Source organism: Petaurus breviceps, unplaced genomic scaffold (assembly GCF_028583685.1).
Source record: "Petaurus breviceps papuanus isolate PSGF00001 unplaced genomic scaffold, PetGlider_PUasm1.0 189, whole genome shotgun sequence".
Classification (NCBI taxonomy): Eukaryota; Metazoa; Chordata; class Mammalia; order Diprotodontia; family Petauridae; genus Petaurus; species Petaurus breviceps.
The window spans coordinates 36,123,863-36,133,818 of NW_027185809.1; positions in this window are offsets into that span (position 1 = coordinate 36,123,863).

Here is a 9,956-nt window from a genome sequence, read left to right on the forward strand (position 1 = left end):
GGCCTTTTTTTAAACTAAGGTTTTTCCCAGGTCTCAGTTTGACTGAGGCAACGCCTATTAAATAACTAAGGCTAGGTAAGAAATGAGGCAAAGAATGGCCTCTTTTAGCTACTCAAAAAAAATCAATATGGGAGGGGGAAACCCTTAGGGTTTCTGGCCAAAATTGCTATTTACGTTCACTCTGAGCCATCTGGGCCCAGTGACCAAGTAGGGGTTGGACTGGGACCTATTATTGGCCAATCAATGAGAGCTGAAGTGATTTTTGTTTAAAGCATGGTCCTTAAGAAGAATACATGCAGTAAAGAAGAAAACATGGAAATATTAAGTCCATGAACCTTTTAGCCTATAAGCTTCAATTTCCCTACCACTCATCTTTTGACTGACACCACAAGCAAAGGGTCAAATTGATTACCTTGAGATTATCTATTTTTCCCTTTCCTAGGCTCCCCTGAGAAAAATCAAATTGATGTATCTACATTTTTTGTAATTTTATTCTCTATCACCACTGACATTTTGCATAACTGCTTAAGTCACTTTTATTTGTCTGTGAATTAAGTTCAGAAGTTCATAGATTCAGAAGTCCAGTCTTCCTCTCTGAATTAAGTTTAAAAGTTTAGTTTCCCTATAAATTGATTTAATTAAAAGATCTCTATACCACTAGCTGTCCTTGACCAATTAGAGGAAATCATCATCTATATAACATTGGTTAGCCATGCAGGTGGATATCACCAATGAGCCAGAAAGTGGAAGGACGAGTTATTACTAGGCTTGCATATCTGCTGTCCAGCTAATTATATTGTCCTCCACATCAATGATGCTTCTGACTTTGTAAACAATCATGTTGTTTTCCCCATCTATGATGCTGTCATCCTTTTTTTTTTTGGATGTTCCCCCTTTTATCTGTAAAAATTATGTCTGCCCTCATTCAAGGTCTTTTTGGCTTGCAGAGGAGCTAAAGACCCTTTTTGTTGGTAACTACTAGCCTTACCAATAAATTGAACGTGCACAGAGGTTTATGCCTTAGTTTACCTTAATTTCAATTAGGACAGCCAGAAGTAGGAGGTTGGAACAGAGGACACTGGAAACCTCTAGAACCTACAATCTGGAATACTGGCCCACAGATAAATTGGAAATTGGTAGAGAAAGTGTTGTGCTAGTAAATGTTTAACAACTGGCTCTCTAAGGGGGGAAATGTAAGCACAACACACTTAAGCTTAATTTGCATCATTAGCAATTTCTCTATCACTGAAGTCTAGGCAATCAACAAAATGATAAACAAACTCTTGATTCCATAGCATTTGCTGATTTCTGAAGCATACATGCTCACACTAAAAATTTTGCAATTATCTCCCAGTTGGAGCTAGCTCTGGCACAGCCCTGTGGAGAGGCTTTGCTTATTAAAGAAGGATGAGGTTCTAGCACCTGCCTGTGTTTCTGATTTGGAAGAATGGGTAAGAAGAACCTGGTGAAGGTTAACTGAAGCCCCTAAGAGGGGGGCTAGGAATCTCAGCATGCATGGACCTTGCTAATCGATTCATAGCACTTCTTGCCAGGTTTTCTCCTAGCAAAGCTCCAGTTCCCACCACCCTGATACCAGTCACCCCATCCTGATGAGGAATATCACTCTATTTCAAGGTTGAAGTACCCAAGATCATCCCTGGCTTATGGTTCTCTCCTTGGTCCCAGCAGTCCTTTTTCCTCTATCAAAGGGACTGGTAAAGGTCTTTTGAGCCTAGGCTCAACTACTTTTCAAATGTATGGGACTCCTAACAAATCCCTTCACCATTCTGAGCCTCATTTTTCAATTTGGACAGTAATTCTCACTCCTGATTTATTACAAACACTTTTTATGCCTTTTCTTAAAAGTAATGTATCATCACCAAGTTTCTGAGGATGGGTGGGGGATGGGCTGAAGTAATAGAAACAATAATCTTCCTGTCCTTCTTCCAGACAGACCATGGAATATTTTATTCCCTGGCTTTACCTGTCAGAGATTGGTTTGGGGGTAGGCAATTCAGAGATTTGTGTTAAATCTCTATTTTCCCCTGATGAGAGACAGCATGATGTAGTAAATAGAGGGACAGCCCAGAGATCAGGGTCATTGTGCCACTGCCCCTTGAATGAGAAATAGTTTCCTCCTATAAAGCCATGCATAAGCAGCTTTCCAGAGGACTGCTGCTGTGAACAGCTTTCAAGGTTCTGAATACACAATATAGTGAACTCTCTATTTGTTCAATAAAAATCAGAGCAAAACATTTGCAGAAAATCAAGGTACAGCATTCAAATGTTACAACTTATCACAGAAAATTAAAATACAGCATTCACCATGTCACAACTCAACAACTTATCACTAAAATGGCCACATAGTTTTCAACAAAGTACATTCATTTAGTCAATCCCAAAAATCCTTAATTCAATCATAAAGTCCAAAAGTCAAAGTTCTCCACCCTGAGGTCACAGTAAATGATAATCTTCTCAGTCAATACACAGTATCCAAGTAAAGTATTCTTTCAGCTTGACTTGAGGCTGACTCTCAGCTTCCATGGTTCCTCTTCCAAGGTCCAAGCTCCAACTGTTACCTCGGTTCAAAATCAGGCAGCTCCCAGTTCCTTGTCCAGCTCCTTGTCCAGTTTTTCATCCAGTTCCTGTTCCATATTGAAGTTCACAGTGTCCAGTCCACCTCAAGTCCTTCACAGTTCCTGTTTCTGGGAAGACAAAGCTTGACAGAGTCACAATAATATTCATGCACATTGCCAGTACCATCATCTATTCACTATCTGCCTGTGAAATCAATTCAGACCCACCAACAAGCTCTGAGAACTCAACACAAATCATCAATAGAGAAATCATCACAGACCCACAAACAAGGTCCAAGAGGTCAGCACAAATCCTCAGTAAAGTCCAAGGACCTCCAAAACCCTCCTCCAGGACTTCTGTAACATATCAACCAGAAAATCCTCTTTCAGGGCTTCCAGTAAGGTCCCAGGGCTTCCGTACAAAGTATCACAAACAAACATTAACACAGAACAGAGTGCCAGGATACCACCAATTTTCTCCTTCTTGACTCTGCCACCACAAGAGTCCTCTTCTCTAGCCTGGAAATTCTCCTGATATATGGTCATTAGCTCCTCCCCTTCCTGTTACAGGAGTTCATATGAGTTCTAGGGTTCACAAGTTCTGTTTCTTAACAGACTTGAAACAAGACTCCAAAGAAACCTGAACTGAAACAAGGTGTTAATTCAAAAGCTGAAACAAGGTGTGAACTACTTCTGTGCTTGCCATTACACCTCCTTACTATCCTACTTGTGCTGCTCTGGAGCTAAGAAGAAAGGTTGATGAATGCTAAGGGCTTCAAATAATGAATTTTAAGATCACGTGAAAATGCTTCAAAAGGTGGGTTGTGTCATTATATTTGACTGGGAGTTCTTACATCCTGAGCCTTTATTGTTTGGAGGTTTGGTTCAGTCGTGTCTGACTCTTTGTGACCCCCTTTGGGGTTTTCTTGGTGGAGATACTGAAATAGTTTGACATTTCCTTTTCCAGCTCATTTTACAGATGAGGAAACTGAGGCAAACAGGGTTGGGTGACTTGCCCAAGGTCATACAATTAGCAAATTGTCTGAGGCCAGGTTTGAACTCAGGAAGATGAGTCTTCTTGACTCTAGACCTGTCATTCTCTCCACTGTGCCTCCTAGCTGCCTGGCGGCTTGGTTACATTCCTTTAAAGGAGTTCAAAACCTGCTTCTGACATGGACTATGGGGCAAATTATCTGACCCCCCAGTCCTGCAGGCACTTCTCTGTGACTAAAAATTATAGATGGGTTGTAGATTGGCTCTCTGATTGGATAGAGGGAGCTTCTTACAGCATGGAATCACAGGTCTGGAAACAAACTCCCTTCTTTTCTTCCTTCCTGTTCCCTCACTCCCCCCCAAAACCAAAACAAAATAAAAAACCTAGAGTCATTTGGAAGTGGTTACTAGGGATACAGAATTCTTAGTGCTTTGGAAAGTTAGGCAAATGAAGGAGAGAAGGTAGCAGAGTTGTTAAGATAAGGCAGAAGATGGGGAACCACATGTGTGGGGGTGGAGGGCTTGATCAGAGGTCCAATCCTACAGGGACCACAGAAAGGAGAAGTGGGCATGAATGTCTGCATAGGGAGATTCATGACATAGGCATGGGGGGAAAGCCCTGTGCAGAGAAAGTCCCTTTCTGCCCTCGTGGTCTCAAAATAAAGCATAGGGGTAAATGGAGAAAGGAAGAGAAATAAGGATTTTTTAAAAAGGAGAACATCATCCTTCTTCTAGTCTGCCAATTACAGTGGCAAACTAGCCAGGAACTTCAATATTTCTTTGTGAAGGGAATTCAAATCAGTAACTTTGGCCCTGTCATCTTAGCCGATCTGATGGATGTGAGGTGGTAAATTGACTTCTTTTGATCTGTGTTCTTAAGAACATTGTTCTGAGAAGGCTTCACCAAAAGTCAAAGGAGTATGTGACACAAAGTAGGCTGAGGGGCAGCTAGGTGGTTTAGTGAATAGAACACTGATCCTGGAGTCAAGAGGACCTGAGTTCAAACCTGGCCTCAGACACTTGACACCCAGTCCCACACTGAGGCTTAAGCCTCCGGCTAGAGGGACTCCAGATCAGCAGCAGCTGTGGCCATTTCCAGATTTATCAATACATAGACACAAAGGACAAAGTGAGAGGTCAGTACAGTCTGGACTTTGGGACCAGTAAGTGGCAGTGTGTGGCTTTTACCCCCAGGTCAAAAAGCCACTGAGACGCTGGCACAGCCAGCCAGCGCCACATGGAGGCGTCAGCTCTTGGCCTGCAAAGTGTAGGGGGACCAAGCACCAGTCTGAGGGGTAATAGCTCTTGCTTTAACCTGCTTGGATCTGGATTGCAGTCTAGGGTGGAGGTCCTGGGGTGTGTGTCCAGCTTGCCAGAGTGTGTGGAGACCTCAGAGAGGGCACCCACCTAATACCTCGGGCAGCTGAGAAAACCCCAGAATTTGGGACGAAAACTCCCCTGTCTGGTGGCAGAGTCCTACTGTGGCAAAAAGCCCATAAGTCAAGTAATTGAGTGGCAAAATGAGCAGGCAAAGGAAACAAGCAGACAGAAGATTCCAACAATACACTCCTATTTTGGGGACAAAAAGGAGCAAAGCATGGAAAAGGAGGAAGACAGTGAAGTCAGAACTCCTGCACCAAAAGCTTCAAAGGAAAATACAAGCTGGTTACAGGCCATAAAGGACCTTAAGAAAGATTTTGAGAACCAAATAAGAGAAGTGGAGGAAAAATTGGGAAGAGAAATGAGAACAATGCAAGAAAATTATGAAATGAGAGTCAACAGCCTGACTGAGGAAAATAATACCTTAAAAAACAGACTGACTCAAATGGCAAAGGAGACCCAAAAAGGCAATGAGGAGGAGAAGAATGCCTTAAAAAGCCAAATTTGCCTGATGGAAAAAGAATCTCAAAAACTCAATGAGAATCATTGCTTCAGAATTAGATTGGAGCAAATGGAAGTTAATGACTTTATGAGAAATCAAGATGCTGTTAAACAGATCCAAAAAAATGAAAGAATAGAAGGCAATGTGAAATATCTCGTGGGAAAAACCACTGACCTGGAAAATAGATCCAGAAGAGATAATTTAAAAATTATCGGACTACCTGAAAGCCATGACCAAAGTAAGACCCTAGAAATCGTCCTCCAAGAAGTTCTCAAAGAAAACTGCCCTGATGTTTTAGAACCAGAGGGCAAAATAGAGGTTGAGAGAATCCACCGATCACCTCCTGAAAAAGATCCCAAAAAGAAAACTCCTAGGAATATTATAGCCAGGTTCCAGAATTCCCAGATTAAGGAGAGAATATTACAAGCAGCCAGGAAGAAACAATTTGAATATTGTGGAAACACAATCAGGATAACCCAGGATCTGGCAGCTTCTACACTGAGGGATCGAAGGGCTTGGAATATGATATTCTGGAGGGCAAAGGAGCTGGGATTAAAACCAAGAGTCACCTACCCAGCAAAACTGAGTATCATGTTTCAGGGGAAAATATGGTCATTCAGTGGAATACAGGACTTTCAAGCATTCTTGCTGAAAAAAACAGAGTTGAATAGAAAATTTGACATTCAGATACAAGAAGCAAGAGAAGCATGAGAAGGTAAATAGGGAAAAGACATCATAAGGAACTTATCAAAGTTGAATTATTAACATTCCTACAGGGAAAAACAATAATTTTAACTGATGAAACTTTCCTCAGTCGGTGAAGGGATTAGAAATATATATATTTGTCTATCTATGAGGGTATATGGGCATATGAATACATATGTGAATGTGTGTATATATGTTTACAGGTATACATAGATAGAGGGCACAGAACCAATTTAACAGGAAAGGATAATACTTAAAAGGTGAAATTAAGAGGTGAGAGGAATATAATGAGAGAAGATGGGGAGAGGCAGAATGGGGTAAACTATCTCATAGAAGAGGCAAGGGAAAATGTTTACAATGGAGGGGAAGAACAGGAAGGCAAAAGAGAATGGGTCAACCTTATTCCCATTGAATTTGGCTTGAGGAGGGAGTGAAATACACACTAAATAGGGTATCTCACCTTCCAGGAGAATAGGGGGGGAAGGGGATGAGAAGGGGGGGATGATAGCAGGGAGGGTAGGCTGGGGGAGAGGGAGGTTGGAAGCACCCACTTGAAAATAGACGGGATCAAACTGGAGAGTAGAGCAGGTGGGAGGTGGGATGGGAGGGAAGGAAGTGTAGTCAGTCTTTTACAATGTATCTACTATGTTATTGTTTTGCATTAGCCACACATGTGCAACCTATACTGAACTGTCTATCTTCCCAGTAAGAGTGGGTGACAAGGAAAGAAGGGAATGAATCTGGAATTGAAAGTTTTAAAATCAAATATTCAAATATGTATGTGTATATATATGTACATATGTGCGTGTGTATATATGTGTGTGTATACATATATATACATATATATATACTATTATTACTACCATCTTACATGTAATTGGGAAATGGGGTGTGCAGGCACTGGGGCATAGAGATCCACTGGAAAAGTTGAAAGGGGTATGGGGGAAAATGTGGGAGAGAGCAGATTGGAGGAGGGGATATCCTGTGGGACTCCTATTTTGGGGCAGTGGATGGGGGAGAAATGGGGAGAAAATTTGTAACTCAAAATCTGGCGGAAATGGATGATGTAAATCAGAAGTTAATAAAGCATTAAAAAAAAAAGTAGGCTAAGGACCCCTGATCTAGAGAAAACAGCTGGGAGGGGTAGATAAGAGCACTAGACTTAGGATTCAGAATTAAGACCTATCTGGGCCATTTACTGGCTTTGTAACCCTGAACAAATCACTCACAGCCTCAGTTTCCTTTTCTATAAAATAGAGATAATAATAGCACCTACCTCACAGTTTGTGAGTCAAATTAAATAAAATATGTAAAGTGTGTTCAATAAAAGCTAGCTACTATTATTAAGGAAAGTACCTTTTTTAATTTTAAAGGTACTTTATTTCTGAAAGGTACTACTGTTGGTACAGTTGCAAAATAGGGGTAGAGAGGGGTTTCTTTATATGGGAAGAAGTGTTACGCTATTCTCTTCACTACTTAACCTCTTTTCACTTTATTTCCCTTCTCTTTCCCCAGCTGTTCTATGGTTTTACTTAGAAACTTTGAGGTGCATGAGGGTAGAAGATATTTTCTCCATAGATATTTTCCCCAAGGAAAGGACAGCTACACCCAAAGGCTCAAAAATACTTGGCAAATTTTGAGTAGTCAGACCTCTTCCATCCTGGCAACCTTTGAGCAAACCCTCCTATGGCATGAGCCATTTTTCTCAACATTCCCACTAAGGACTTCAAGAGGTTAGTTTCAACAACAGTTTTCCAACATATGACAGTTGGCAACCTGCTGCATGGAGGAAAATGTTGAGGAAAAACTAGTTTTTCTAGGCTGGGTGGAAAAGAGACTGTCTGATTTGAGCTCACAGTTTGGGGTGGAGTGAGGTGTCCTTCAATGTTGGTAGTGTAAGCAGCAGAGATTAGCAAATTCTTTGCAAGGATTAAAGTTCCAGGATGTGTAGTTTGGGAATCCTCAGTGAGAGGGAAATTACTGGGAATAAAAGTAGACTTGATATTTCTGTCCCAAGGAACCTCATACTTCCAGGAAAGAAGGTGTGGTCAGCTATAAGGCTGGGTCTTCATGCAGGTCCCTAAGAAAAGTGCTGGAAATAATCAAATTACTTTCAACTGTAGGCTCCTTCTAACTCGCTAAACACAACAGACTTACCTGTAAGTCAAGGCTCAGAGATGAGGACCATTGTGCCACTGCCCCTTGAATGAGAAATAGTCTCCTCCTTAAGATCATTCTTGTCCTACTCTGGAGCTAAGAAGAAAGGCTGATGAATGCTAAGGGCTTCAAATGATGAATTTTATGATCATGTAAAAATGCTTCAAAAGGTGCATCATGTCATTACATTCGACTGGGAGTTCTTACGTTCTAAGCCTTTGTTTGGAGGTTTGGTTCAGTTGTGTCTGACTCTTTCTGACCCACTTTGGCGGGGTTTTTTGGTGGAAAAACTGAAATAGTTTGCCATTTCCTTTTCCAGTTCATTTTACAGATGAGGAAACTGAGGCAAATACAGTTGGGTGACTTGCCCGAGGTCATACAATTAGCAAATTGTCTGAGGACAGATTTAAACTCGGGAAGATGAATCTTCCTGACTCTAGACCTGGCACTCTATCCACCACTCTGCCTCCTAGCTGCCTGTGGCTTGGTTACATTCCTTTAAATTATGATTAACTTCATATAATTTCCTCCCTTTAGTTTCCAGAACACATTGAGAAGGGAAGGGGAGAATTGCTGTGTCATTTCATGATAAATAGAAGTTTATATTAAAAATGAGTAAAATCAAGGGAAGAAAAATTGGAACATGTGTTATCCTAACAGGAAACGACATATAGATTGTTTCAGGGTACAGCTAAAATGCCTCATCTAATGGGAAACTATCCCTGATCCTTTTGGTCTTTAGTTCTATCTCCCTCCAAAATTTACTTTGTTACTTTGCATTTATTATAGGTGGATATATTGTATTCCCACAGTACAATGTGATCTGCTTGAGAGTAAGACTGTTACATTTTCTGTTTTTATTCCTTAAGTCCTAACACAGTGCCTCACTCATTGAATTTAATTACAAAAAGGTGTTTGTTTGTTTTTAAAGAGTTCTGTAATTATGTATCAGTGCCTTCTAAAGCAAGAACAAGTGTTTAAAAAGATGTCAAGGGGCGGCCAGGTGGCTCAGCGAGTAAGAGCACCAGCCCCCAGTGTTGGGATGACCTGGGGATCGAATCCGGGCTCAGATACTCAGCACCACACCCAGAAATAACTGGCCATGTAACCTTGAGCAAGTTACTTAACCCCAATTGCTTAAAAAAAAAAAAGATGTCAAAACATACCCAACAGCTTTGTGAGGCAAATAATGGCATGTGTCGTGACGTGAGATGGCTGAGACAGAGATGAAGTGAATTTGTCCAACAGTCACACTGTTTGCAGCTATGGCAAGACTATACCCCAAATCTCTTAGCCCCACTATTTAGTAATACCAGATTTGTGGAGTGGGAATGTGGTTCAGGCCCCAAGTACAAAGTCTCTCTAAAACAGTAGTATATTTCAGACTTATATGTCATAGAACTGTAATTTCTCTGTTCCAACTCCATGCTGGTCTGTAAATGTGTAGTTTGCACAAAGACAACAAAACTTTAAATACAAAGATCAGAAGGACAAAGCAAATTATTTTGGAAAGTTTGTTTTTAAAAATGTACAGTTAATGGTTTTATGGTTTGGTTTACTATTCAATTCCACATTGTTTGTTGAATGTTAAATTTGTAATAAAAGTTAAAAAAAAAAAGATGCCAGAGATACCACTATGTAAC